This window comes from Galeopterus variegatus, unplaced genomic scaffold (genome assembly GCF_000696425.1).
Source record: "Galeopterus variegatus unplaced genomic scaffold, G_variegatus-3.0.2 Scaffold803, whole genome shotgun sequence".
NCBI classification, from domain to species: domain Eukaryota; kingdom Metazoa; phylum Chordata; class Mammalia; order Dermoptera; family Cynocephalidae; genus Galeopterus; species Galeopterus variegatus.
Window position 1 is genome coordinate 119,700 of NW_007726914.1, and position 13,948 is coordinate 133,647.

A 13,948-nucleotide genomic window follows, 5' to 3' on the forward strand; every position below is an offset into this window, starting at 1 on the left:
TGTTATAACTTTAACAAGCTTTATTGTATGCCCATGGTAATCATAACACAAACATTTATAACAGATATACTAAGAAAAAATAGTGAGAAATCAAACTACACTGCTAGAGAAGACCACTCAATCACAACAAAAGATAACAAGACTGGAAAAAATATTTAAAAATAAATAAAAATGATTAACAAAACAACCAGAAAAAAAGTAATGAAATGGCAGTATCAAGTCCCTATCTATCAATAATAACTCTAATGTAAATGGATTAAATGACCCAATTTAAAGACACAGAGCAGCTCAATGGATTATAAAACATGAACCAACAACACACTGCCTACCAGAAATTCACTTCACCTATAAAGACACACACTGACTAAAAATGAAGGGTTGGAAAAAGATACTTCATGCAAATGGAAACCAGAAAAGAGCAGAAGTAGCTATACTTATACCAGTTAAAATAGACTTCAAGCCAAAGAAAGTTAAAAAAAAAAAAGATAAGAAAGATCATTATATAATGATAAAGTGATCAATTCTACAAGAGGACATAATTCTAAATGCATACAAACAACTCTGGAGCACCCAATTGTATACAGCAATTACTATTAGACCTAATGGGAGAAATAGACTACAACGCAGTAACAGTTGGGGACTTTAACACCCACTTTCAGTAAAGGACAGATCATCCAGGCAGAAAATTAGCCAGAAAACATCAGAATTAATCTCTACTCTAGGCCAATTGCACCTAATGGATATATGTACAATATTTCATCCTACAGCTGCAGAATACACATTCTTCTCAGCAGCACATGGGACGTTCTCTAGAATAGACCACATGTTAGGACCCAAAACAAATCTCAACAAATTTTAAAAACTGAAATCATATCAATTACCTTGTCTGACCACAATGGAATAAAACTAGAAATTAACAACAAAAGGACATTAGAAACCATACAAATACATGGGAATTAAACAACATGCACCTAAACAATGAATGGGCCAGAAAGAAATCAAAAGGGAAATTAAAACATTCATGGAGACAAATGAAAATAAAACACAGCATATCAGAATCTATGGGATAGAGCCAAAACAGTTCTAAAAAAAGTTTATAGTAATAAATGCCTCATCAAAAACGAAGAAAGACTTCAAATAAACAACATAACATTACACCTCAAGAAACAAGAGAAACAAGAAAAACAAAACCCAAAATCAGTAGGAGAGAAATAGCAAAGTTCAGAGAAGAAATAATGGAATTAGAGATGTTTTAAAAAATACAAAAGTTCAATGAAACAAGCAGGTTTTTGAGAAGATAAGCAAAATTGATAAACTAGACAAACAGAGAAAAAAAGAGATAACCCAAATAAATAAAATCAGAAATGAAAATGAAAACATTACAACTGAAACCAGAGTAATAAAAGGAACATAAGAGACTACTGTGAGCAACTACATGTGAACAAACTATAAAACCTAGAAGTGGATAAATTCCTGGATGCATAAACTTGCCAAGGTTGAATCATGAAGAAGAAGAAATCTTAAAGAGACCAATAATGAGTAATGAGATTGAAGCAGTGGTAAAAAATCTCCCAACAACAAAAACCCCAGGACCACATGGCTTTACTGCCAAATTCTACCAAACACATTTAAAGAAAAACTAATACCAATTCTTCTCAAACTTAACACAATAAAGGGCAATAAAGGGCATCCGAACTGGAAAGAAGGAAGTCAAACTATCCCTATTTGAAGATAACATGATCATATACATAGAAAACCCCAAAACTCCACAAAAAATTACTAGAACTAATAAATGAATTTGGTACAGTGGCAGGATAAAAAATCAGCACAAATGCATAAATAGCCTTCATCTATGCCAATAACAACATAGCTGAAGAAGAAATTAAGAAAGTAATCCCATTCACTATAGCTACCGAAAAATGAAATACCTAGGAGTAAGTTTAATCAAGCAGGTGGAAGAACTCTACAATGAAAACTATAAAAGATTTGTGAAAAACATTGAAGAGGACACAAATAAAAAGAAAGATATTCCATATTCTTGGGTTGGAAGAATTGAACTCATCAAAATGTCCATATTACATACCAATGCAATCTGCATATTTCACACAATTCCTACCAAAATACCAATAACATTCTTCACAAAAATAATTTTTTAAAAACCCTAAAATTTGTGTGGAACCACAAAAGACCCTATGTAGTTAAAGAAATCTTGAATAGAAAGAACATAGTTAGAGATATCACACTTCTCGACTTCAGAATATACTATAAAGCTGTAGTAACCAAAACAGCCTGGCACCAGCAAAAAAATAGACAGACTGACCAATGGAACAGAATAAAGAGAACAGAAGCAAACCCATACATTTACAGCAGCCTACTGATTTTCCATAAAGGTGCCAAGAATATACAGAGGGCAAAAGACAGCACCTCCAATAAATGGTGCTGGGAAGACTGGATATCTACATGCAAAAGATTGAAACTAGAACTTTATCTCTCACCATACACAAAAGTCAACTCAAAATGGATTAATGACCTAAATTTAAGACCCAAAACTGTGAAACTACAAGAAGAAAACATAGGGGAAACAGTAAAGGAAATAGGAGTGGGCAGCACTTTTCTGAACGAGACTACAAAGGCACAGGCAACTAAAGGAAAAATACAAATGGAACTACAACAAACTGAAAAGCTTCTTCACAGCAAGGAGCACTCTCTACAAAGAGAAGAGACAATCTATAGGATGAGAAAAAGTTTTTTGCAAACCACACATCAGACAAGGAGCTAATATCCAGAAAACATAAGGAACTCAGACGACTCAATAGCAAAAAATAATAAAAACCAAATAACCCAATTTAAAAATGGACAAAAGACCTGAATAGACATTTTACAAAAGAAGACATACAAATGGCCAACAAGTACGTGAAAGAATGCTCAGCATCACTAATCATGGTGGAAATAAAAATTAAAACCACAATGAGATATTATCTCACCCCAATTAGAATGGCTACTATCAACAAGATAGAAAATCACAAATGCTGGCGAGGATGCAGAGAAAAGGGAACTCACCTACACTGCCTGTAGGAATGTAAATTAGTACAACCATTGTGGAAAACAGTATGGAGGTTCCTCAGAGAACTAAAAATAGATCTACATTACAACCCAGCTATCCCACTACTTGGTATATACACAAGGAAATGAAGTCCATATTTCAAAAAGACACCTGCACTCATTGCAGCACTATTCGCGATAGACAAGAGATGGAATCAACCTAAATGCCCATCAATGGATGAATGGATTAAAAAAAATCGTGGTATATATACACCATGGAATGCTTCTCTGCTGTAAAAAGAAATGATAACTTATCATTTGGAGCAACATGGATGGAACTGGGAACCATCATGTTAAGTGAAATAAGTCAGGCACAGAAAGAAAAATACTGCATGATATCACTCATATGTGTAATCTAAAAAAATATATAAATGTGGTTCTCATAGAAGTAGAGAATAGGATAATGATTACCAGAGGCTGGGGGTGGGGAGAAGGAGAGGTAGTGGGCTAACAGGTACAAAACTATGCCATCTACCCTAATGAATCATTGTGCAGTGTATGCAATTACTGAAACAACACAGTGCACCCAACAAAAATAAATACAAATAAAACTGGAAGAAAATAGAATGATTAATCTGGCAGCAATAAGAAGGTAAGTTGGGACAGAGAGAGACTAGTGAATGTAGAAAAGTGGGATTTCAGGATGAGTGGCTTTGAAACGTACTAAATGTAAAAAAGGGCAAAAGAAAGAGCAGTAAAAGCCGAACTCAGAAAAAAAAACTGATGGAGAAATTGTGAAAAAAGAATTAGGAAAAGGAAAATCAGAGGGAGAAATCTGTTTGGGAAGAAGTAAATAAGTTTGATTTTTGACATGTTGAGTTTATGGGGATAACAGGCCATCTCACTAGATATGTCCAAATGGTGTGGAAGCATCTGTAATTTATTGAGTATAGATTCTGTGCCAAGAATTTTACAAGACTTACTTCTAAGCCTCACAATAATCCTATTAAGTAGATGTTTTTGCTCTCATTTTATATAAAAATGGAGACAGAAAGATAAGTTATCTTGTTCAACTTGTAAGGGACAGAGCTGGAATTATGAGCAAAAGATCTGTCTTGCTTCAAAGTCTGGACTAGACCCAAAGATCAAATTGCTTGGAAGTTGCAGGAGGCTAAAATCTGCCCAGATCAAACTAAATAAGCTCCAAGTCTAAATCCCTTTCCACTGCAACTCACTGCTCCTGGAGGTTGCAGACTGGGTCTGTGATGTTTGCTTAATTCATGCCCCAGCAAGATGAATTAAGATGGCAGTTGTGGGCTACTGCAGAGGTAAAGGGAGTCACTTGTCACTGAGAACCTGCTTGGGGAGTTGATCCCCTCCTGATTCCTGCATTGAGGTCAATGTTCCTGTCCCTGTGCCCCAAATTACTTTCAATTACCAATATTGGGACTAACAGCCGACACTGGTAAGCAAGAGCCAGGGGCAAGGGTGCTAGGAAGACCAGTCACTCAAAGCAAAACATAGCCTTTGTCAGAAAGAAATTTAAAAACAAAAACAAAAACCAAGATACTGTTTTAATTTCATTGCTGATCCACAGGCAAGTATTTTCCAATAATTTTAAATTTGAAATAGCTGGGTAGAACTCAGAACTTCAGTAGAATTCAGAAATAAGGTAAAATTCTGTTTAAAAAAAAAAGAAAAACCTTGGCCCCAAGAGGATAAAATAGATTTCAGATTAAATATGTCACTTTACACACACGTAGCATCTCTAATTGACACACAACAACTGCAGTAGTCTCACGGTTGACCATCACTGAGGAAATATCACTGTTTCACAGTTTTATTGGTGAATGGAGGCTCAGAGTTATTTAAAGATTTGCCCAATGCCACAAAAAGTTGCAGTTCAAATTCAAAGACAGTGTTCATACCCTATCTATGTCACCAATCCCTGGATATTTTGGGGCAAGCCAGACAATGTCAAATTGCTGGAGCCACATTTTTTTGTGTGACAGCTTTCTCAGTCTGCCAAAGCCCCTTCTGTGCCTACAGGCAGGCTGGAGGTGCCAATGGATGCACACGTCCTGGGCTGCTGCTCACCTAACACCTGCCTGAGTGCATATGGTGGCACCCTTGCCGCTCTCGTGTATGAACGCTGAGACCTGTTCTACAAGCGTGCTCAGGTTTCCCCAGCAGGATCAAGCTAAGTTAACCACGCTCATAGCTTGTTTGATAATAAACCCTCTTTCCATCTCTCTCTCATTCCTGGAATCACTTCCTAAATGAACTTTCTACTCATATCTTTGTTTCAGTATTTGCTCCTAGAGGAACCTAAATGAACACAGACTAGTGTGTCTGGTTTTAAAGCCCAAACTAAGGCCGTACATGATGCCCATTATCCTTTCTCTTCAAGAAGCCCGGTGGCACACTGGAAAGTGCGCGCTCCCGCCGAGGGTTCGGATCCCATGTGGAGACCGGTTCCCGCTCACTGGTTGAGCGCGGTGTGGGCACAACACCGAGGGTTGCGATCCCGTTGCCGGTCCCCGGTACGGGCGTGACACCGAGGGTTGCGATCCCGTTACCAGTCAGTAAAAAAAAAGACAAAAAAAGAAAATATGGATAGGAAACCCAAGTAACCAAGAAGTCTGAGTACACAGAATATGACAGCAAGACCAGGGGGAAGGTATCTAAGAGGCATAGGTGCATTAGATATTTATGAAAGACAACAGCTTATAGTGAGAATGTCAGGGAAATCGCTAGCACTTCCAACTAAAGCACCCAACTGATTCTAGGACTCTCTGCCTCTCCAATCAATAGTTTACAGGAGACAGAGTCCCACACGTGTTCTGCAGGAGCATATAAAGACCCCCAGGAATGAGGAAAATGGAACTGCAGGGTAGGGAATGTGTCCCTTCAGAGCTGAGGTGGAGCCATGCAAATCACTGCTTCTGTCAGTCAAACAAGGTGAAATGTCAGCAATTTCATATGGTCAACCGTATAGACTGGAACTCGAAACATCATATTTCCAATCTTTCTTTGACTCTGCAAACTTGATTGTTTGCAAAGCAGTTTGCCATCACAGAAAATGGTTTGAAAGGACTCAGGTTTAAATCTTGACTGGCTGTACACTGTTGAACATGTCACTTCATCTCTCTGAGTCCGGTGTCCTCATCTCTAAAAATGGGAATAACGAGGCCTATCTTAGGGGTTGTTGAAATAATTAAATGGGATAATAAAATAGAAGTCTAGATTGCAGCCCTCAGCACAGAGTAGGTGCTTTGTAACAATGATCCATCCTACCGGGAGGGTTTCTCCCAATGATGAGCTGCATTTGGAAAAAAACAACAGCCCATATCTACGGTGATGTAGCTAATGATAATAAAGATTTGTTGATGGTTTGTAATTTTTATATGTTAAGCTATCTACATTAAGGTAAAAGTAAATTATTTCACCTAATTTGGAAACCGCCTAGGAGAAGTTTTGTTAACAACATGAGGAGAAAAATCTCTGAATGGCTTAAGCCAAAGTTTAAAATGTCAATTGTAAGATTTCTGGCATTACTAAATAGTCAAAGAAGTTATTTGGGGTGAGGCAGGAGATTTATTTCACCACTTTTGAAGTCAAAATGCCAAAGCAGACTAAATATTTGTGATAGAAAGTTTTAAGAATTTAAGCATTTTTTTTTGTACTAAGCCTCGCACGCAAAATTTAGATCAGACTTTCTACCACAAGATATAATTCATGGAAAACAGCTTTTAAATTCAGACACTTGCCCCCAAGTACTATTTTGGGTCCTCCTTATATATGATTTTCCTACGTCACACAATTATAGGGAGGTTAAATAAGAGAATGTCTGAAAATATTATTTTATAAACTGAACACTGTTCCTTATTTGATAAACTGAAGTTCATATACCTAAAAGATGCTGACTGTCTTCTTACCCTGTCATATGAAGTTGCAGCAGCTGCTATTATGATGGCAAGAAGGGACGATGTGCTGTCCAGAGGGGTGGGGACACTTTAGCTGATGAGCAGGGGAAATCTGGTAAAACCACTAACTTTGGAAAAGTTAGTTTATTTGTTACGTTTGAACTAAATTACATTCTTCATCTTTGCAAAAACATCAGGTATTCTGGACTTTACTGTGGTGGACTATTTTCAATTCTTCCATATGTGGGCTGTGGGTCCCACAATTTTTCTTTACAGATAAGACAGCTGAGAAGCACAGAAATGACCTGACTTGACTCATCCGTTATTCAATAAGCAGTTCTTGAGCATTTAACATAGTTTGAACTGATCATCTTCTTCCGAAACCTGTGCCTTTTTTTAGAGGCCACCAACACTCTCTGCAAAAGACAGTGCTGGGTATACAGTGGACCAAAGTGCAGGATCACCAGACGCTTTCCTTTCTCTTGCTGCAAAACTAAAATTTCCACGTCTCGCTTGACTCTGTCTCTAAAATGCATATCAAAGTTGTCTTCTTTTCTTCATCTTTACTGATGAGCCACTGCTATGTCCATCAACTGAAATACTGAAATAATGTTGTATTAGTCTATTCTGTTGCTTATAACAGAATACCTGAAACTGGGTAATTTATGAAGAAATGGCATTTACTTCTTGTTGTTTCAGAGGCTGGTAAGTCCATAGTCCAGGGGGTGCATCTAGTGAGTGACTTCTTGGTGGGGACTTCTTTGTAAAGGGTAGAGGGGCAAGCAGGATATTACACGGCAAGAGAATGGCCTGAGCAAGAGAGCTATCCTTCTCATGCACCCTTTTTAAAGCCATCAGAACAATTACTCATGAATGGATCAGTCCATTTACAAGGGCATAGTACTCACAATCGAATCACCTCTTAAAAGCCCACCTTTCAAATACCGTAATAGGATTACTCACCCTCTTAGCACTGCTACAATGTGGCTCAAGCTTCAATAAGTTTTGGGGAGACATTCAATCTGCAAGTGTCTTAGGCAAACTCTTGGTTGCAGGCAGCTTATTTGAAAATTCATCCCAGGAAGCCAAAGTGAGGGAGCAGTTGGAGAAAAATGTGGAAAGAGAAAAAGACAATGAAGGCTGCATCTCTGAGCTGACTACAGCTGTAGCTAACTGCATATCCAAGTCCTGGAAATGTGCCAATGTACCAGAGGGGATGAATCTCATAACTGACCCCCACAAGGCTGGAGGGTTGCAGCATTTATTGAGTGATTTCAGGCCCCACTAGTTGAGGGTCACCCCTGGAGGCAGTAGCACCACTGTACTTTCACATGTCTGGGCTGCTCCTTGGCTAAAACTCCCAAGGCTTTTCCTTAAGCACCAAGGCAGATCTGTGAGTGATGCTTTTAACTTTTGAAGTTAGAAGCCACCAGTCTCTTAAACACCTGGCTCAGGAGTCACTGTGCCATACAATCAAGGGATCTAACAGGAGACTACAGGAGGTACAAGTCATTTTATGAGAAAGAAGTGAAAGGGGATTTATTCTTTTATGACAAGGCCTAGGAAAACTGTGTCCTTGTTCAAAATGACACCAAGGAGAATACAATAAAATTTTACCAAGCTGGATTGTGTCAAAAAAACTTGAAATGTATTCTATAATGTCTAATAAGGTAACTACTAACCATATGTGGCTATTTAAATTTAAATGAATTATAATTAAATGCAATTAAAAATCAGACCTACAGTTACATTAGACATGTTTCAAGTGCCCAGTAGCCACATATGGCTGGTGCGACTGTACTGGACTGCACAGACACAGAGCATTTTCATCCTTGCAGAATGTTCTACTGGATAGTGCTGGTATGCATTGTCCAAGGTTGATTGCTAAAGCAGTCATGAATTCTTGCTGTCCCCATATTCACGCCGTTTATAGTGTAATTTTGCAATCACTCCTTAGAAAGGTGACACCCGTTCCTCTACCCCTTAAATGTGACTTGCTCCAGCCTGTGGGGGTTTGGTTGAGTCTGTGTGAGTGCTGACGAGAACCTGTGCCTTGTGGCTCCCTCGCTTGCTACTTTTGGTTCCTATCACCTCCTGGCACATGTGTCTTCTGAGTTGTAGCACCCAGGCTGTCCCCCCATCTCTTCAAGTCTCCTTATGGCTATGCTAGCACTTCATTCCTGTTCTACCACCTGATATCTACTCAGGCGTGAAGACCCGCTCTAATCTCTCTCTGTGCAGTGCTTCTGGATTACTTGCTTCTCCTGCCACACTCCCCCCAGCATGCTCACATACCTCCAGAAAGGAACTGAGTGAGCAAACGTGCTGTGACACTTGTTCCCAGCTCTTCCATCCTTGCCAGACTGGGCTCCTCCATGGGAGAAAATTTGTCTTACCCATGTCTCTACCCCTTGCATCTGTCATTGTACTTGGCACTGAGTAGGTACCTCATAAATCCCCACTAGACAATTGGAAATACTTTACAAATTTGTTCTGCATATTAACACCTTGTAAATTTCTTAAATAAATGCAATTCATACAGTAAGAAACATCTGCTGCCCAATCCTCCTCTCCATTTTCTAAATACTGCTCTGTGCTCCAACAACTAATTAACGTTCCATGCATTGCTTTATCTACTATTAGCCAGTTTCCCTCATTCTGACGTTCCAATAATTTCAGACCACAGTGATCAAAAACTGTGTCTTGTAGGACTTAGCCTCAAACTCAGGAGCCTCCCAACCTCCATTGCTGGATTGCTGCTTGCTCTGATACAAGGCATTCCCTTCTCCCCAGCCTCAGCCTTCAGACTCATGACTTAAGATCCTCAGACAGAGGTTTGGAATAGCCTGTCCTCTAACTCCAGTGCCCAGAGTCAGTGTGGAAAACACTAAAAGAAAAACATAAGAAGCTCAAGTTCAATCCCAGATTATCTACTCTCTTAAGTCTTGATTTTGAGGAAGGCACTTAAACTCTTCGTGTCGTGGTTTGCTCATCTGTACATGGGGGTGATGTCAGCCTTGTAGAGTCATTTTGAGAACTGCAGACCACGTATACTTGTGTCCAGTAGTCTGTCTCCCCCAGTGCCTAGCACTTAGGCATGGCTCAGCAAGTAGTAGCTACTAAAGAAGATCTAGAATAAAGAACCTATTACCTGTTAGGATACTTCCAAAATGTGTGGCTCCTTCCATCAGAAGCTGCCTGTGGCCCAGAGGAATACATCCTCCTGTCTTTAAGATTTTCAGACCATCCCACTGCATTTGGAACAAAGCTGGTGGTCCAAACCCACGGCGATTGGAAGGCCTTTAATTTCTGCTTGATGGGTGCTTTCCAGAATTTTCCTTGAATTTTCCAGAATAGTCCTGATATAAGAGATGTTAAAGTGAGAGCAGAGGGAAAGTCTAAGAGACAATAGAAATTACAAATCCACCAAGTCAAGCCAATATCCTGAAAGAAAAACCTTCCAATCAAATTTTATTTTCTCAAAATACAGCATTTGTGACATTTTAGTCAATATCATTTAGAAATCTGAGAGCAAATGTGCATAGAGAAAATTAAAATCCTATTTCTGTGGGTCTGTACAAATAACAAAAATAATAACAAAATAACATTCACAACAGTTGCACAAATGCAATCGTGGGGTAGAATCTGACCAGTATGCCCAGAAAGAAAAGGAAATATTTAGAAGTATTTGACCTCTTGGCTTCAGGGCTGACCTCACACTCTGTAGAATATGTGATTCCATATGAATGACTCTTGGAAATTTCTGATCTCCACCTCCACCTCCACCCAGCATATTGTCTTTGCCGATCTACTTGGTGACGAAATTCTCCATCGTGCATAAACAAGCACATTCTCAATACGTTCTCTTTGGGTTAGCTTGACTTTTAGAAAATATTTTTTTTTCTATTTTTAAATTAAGTTTGGCATAAAGGTTTTTTCAGACACTGTGAACTGTAACCTAACTTGATGTGTAAACAGACTAAACTACTCTTGTAACCTAACTTGATATGCAGGGTGTCACCTACTCTTGTAACAAGTAGTCGAGTCTTAGCGAATCACAGGCAGCCAGCTGTTCTATCCCTCACTTCCGTTTCCCGCATGTCACTTCCCATTTTCTGTCTATTAATCTTAACTGACCACAAGGCAGCAGTGGAATTGCTCTGAATCTGTTCTGATTCTGGGAGATGACCAATTCACATGTTTTTGCTCACTTAAACTTTGTTAAATTTAATTTGTCTGAAGTTTTTTTTTCTTTTAACACTATCCAGAAGTTTCTTTTTAATAGGCAGTGAATGATTATTAGCACTCATTAATATTTTTAATTTATTACAATTATTAAGTGTCCCTAAGTACGAGTATTTAAGGCTATATCTAAATATGCAATCTGTTTGGCAGTTGTGATGTTAGATACTGAGACTCTAAAGAGTCAAGAAACTTGAGTTCCATGCTTGGCTCTGACAAAACTGAGCACTGTGGTCAAACCACTCAGCTTCCCCAGAGGAAAAATGGAGGGCTTGGGTTAAATGATAGTTCATCTCTCCTTCTGCTCTGACATTCCCTGACTCTATAGATTCCGAGTGATATTCCAAGAGAAGACAAGACTCTCCAGGTTGGTGTGAAATTTGAAGACACAGAGAAAGGAAATACAGGGAATGGAAGTCTGAGGCCTGCGGTGGGGTGGAGGGGCTGGTCTCAAGGCAGAGGCTGCTGAGTGAGCTGCCTCTGTGGGGCGAGATAGATCTTCAGAGCATTTACAGGAAGTAATGCTAGTGCAGAGCTTTGGAAATTTAAATAATTTTTTAAGGTACTTGAGAAAAACAGATGGACCCATGATTCTTTTAAGAAAAGAATCATGGGCATCAAACTGGAAGGGACTTCAGAACTCTCCCTAAACTTCACATTTTATAGAGGAGAAACTCCAACCCAGAGAGGTAGACCAGTTGGCCCCAGGCTCACAACTAGCTAGCAGGAGACATGGGCTGCAAATAAAATTGTAATTAGGAAAAGAAAAAGTTATCCAAAGACTTGATTCACCACTTCAAAATGATGAACCAGAATATACCGTTTTATGTATGCATCTCAATGCCATCTTCTCGATAAGAAGAGGTATAGGAAAAACATAATCTATGGAATTGACCTGGTCTGCTTCACAGGCTGGTTTAATATACATGAGATTTCAAGTTTGTAACAGCATTTGCTCTGCCAGCACTGAGTGGCATCACATCAGATGAATGTCTTTCGTGCGGGACAGAGTGCCAAGGCCACCGCTTGCTTAATCTCAGATGTCAAATGAGCAAACAGTTCCACATCTGGACTCTGGCCATATGCAAAGTTTCTCCCTTAAAACCAGAAATGACAGTTTTTCAGGTTACTGGATTAAAAAAAATAAAAGAAGAGAAAGAATGGCACTTGGAAGGTGGAGGAGAAAGAGAGAGAGAGAGAAAGCACGAGGGAACAGAAGAGGTAAAGTTTGAGGAATGTTAAGTAGCCTGGACGTTCCTGAGTGTGATTAGAAAAATGTTAGTTCACAAATGAACAACATGTATTTCTTCAAGGAAAGAGCTCCTGATAGGTCGCATTGTCTTCTGTTTTCCAGACAAACACAGATCCAACACTGCCTCACACTGGGAATTTTGGGATACTTGATCCTGAAGATGAACAGCTTCAATTCAGCATTCGCACAATAAAAACATAAAATCTCTCCAGTTTTAGAATCACACGCCTCATGGACGAGAGGAAGGTGGGATAGCAGGCAGACCATCCCTCGTGAGCTTCCCGCATCTTCCAGGCCTACTGACTATGACCCCAGCTGCCTCTTAGATACAGTTTGCCAGAGCCTGCAGCCCTGAACCTCAGCCTGGATGGGCTGCTTTCGTTTCTAGCTCTGATCTGTACCTATCATGGCCTTTGCCACTTCCTATTTGCTCCAACAGCTTTAAAACATTAAAATTTAAATTTGAAAAACCCTGATCTCAGAAGATTTTTGACCAAGAAAATCCCCTTTTCTTTCCACAGCAGGAGACAGCCCAGCCTTGTGCTGTGCTCCAGGACCCTGAGGGCAGGAAGGCATGGTGGAGGTGTCAGTGAAGGAGGTGGAATCCAAGGGGGCTGGGCTGTGGGGTGTGGGAGATGGGAAGGAAGGAGGCTGGTCACTGGCAGTGGAAAGAGAAAGATTCTGCACAAGCTTAAGGGAAGAAGGCTGTCATACCGAACCTTAAATTGCATCCCATTCTTTTTAAGGTTAATCCTATCAATCAGATGCATTCTAAAGGGAAGTAGTATTTTAAAGGAACTGATGCTTGTGGAGCTTCACTATGCCAGGTTCTGGATGATGTTATGTCACATTGTTGAATTGATAAACACATTTTCCTTATAGACCTTATATTACTGCTTAAGATTTGGGGCCAGGATCATGTCTCCTTTAACTACCTAGGCAGCATTGTGATGTGTCAGTAGATGGGTCTGAAAAACAAACCTGTGTTCAGATTCAGACACTGCCACTAATTATCACAGTGATTTGAGCCACCTTTACAAAATAGGGATGATGCTAACTTGTTAACCAATAGTTTATCCTTCCAAATGTTTTCTTTTGTGCACGCTGCATATATCCCAGTAATGCAAAGTTGCCCTTGGAAAAGTCTTTTTAGACTCTACAGATCTGGGCTTTAAGCATGGAAGGTTGGGAAATCATTTTACATCTCTGGGTCTCAGTTTATTTTACCTGTAATACAAAACTGATAATATCTACCTTATGGGATTATTTAATGATTGGATTACCTGACAGTACACATAAGCCATCAACAAAAATCAGGGTTCTTCCCCACCCAATTCTTCCCCATTAATACTCTTGCAAAAATGTCAATATTCCCAAGGTAGCACACTCTTAATCTGGATTACAGACAGACAGGAAAGGGAAGCTCGTAAAAGCCCACCAGGCTTGTAATGTTGATTTAAATTGAGCACAGAAAATTGGGTGAAAT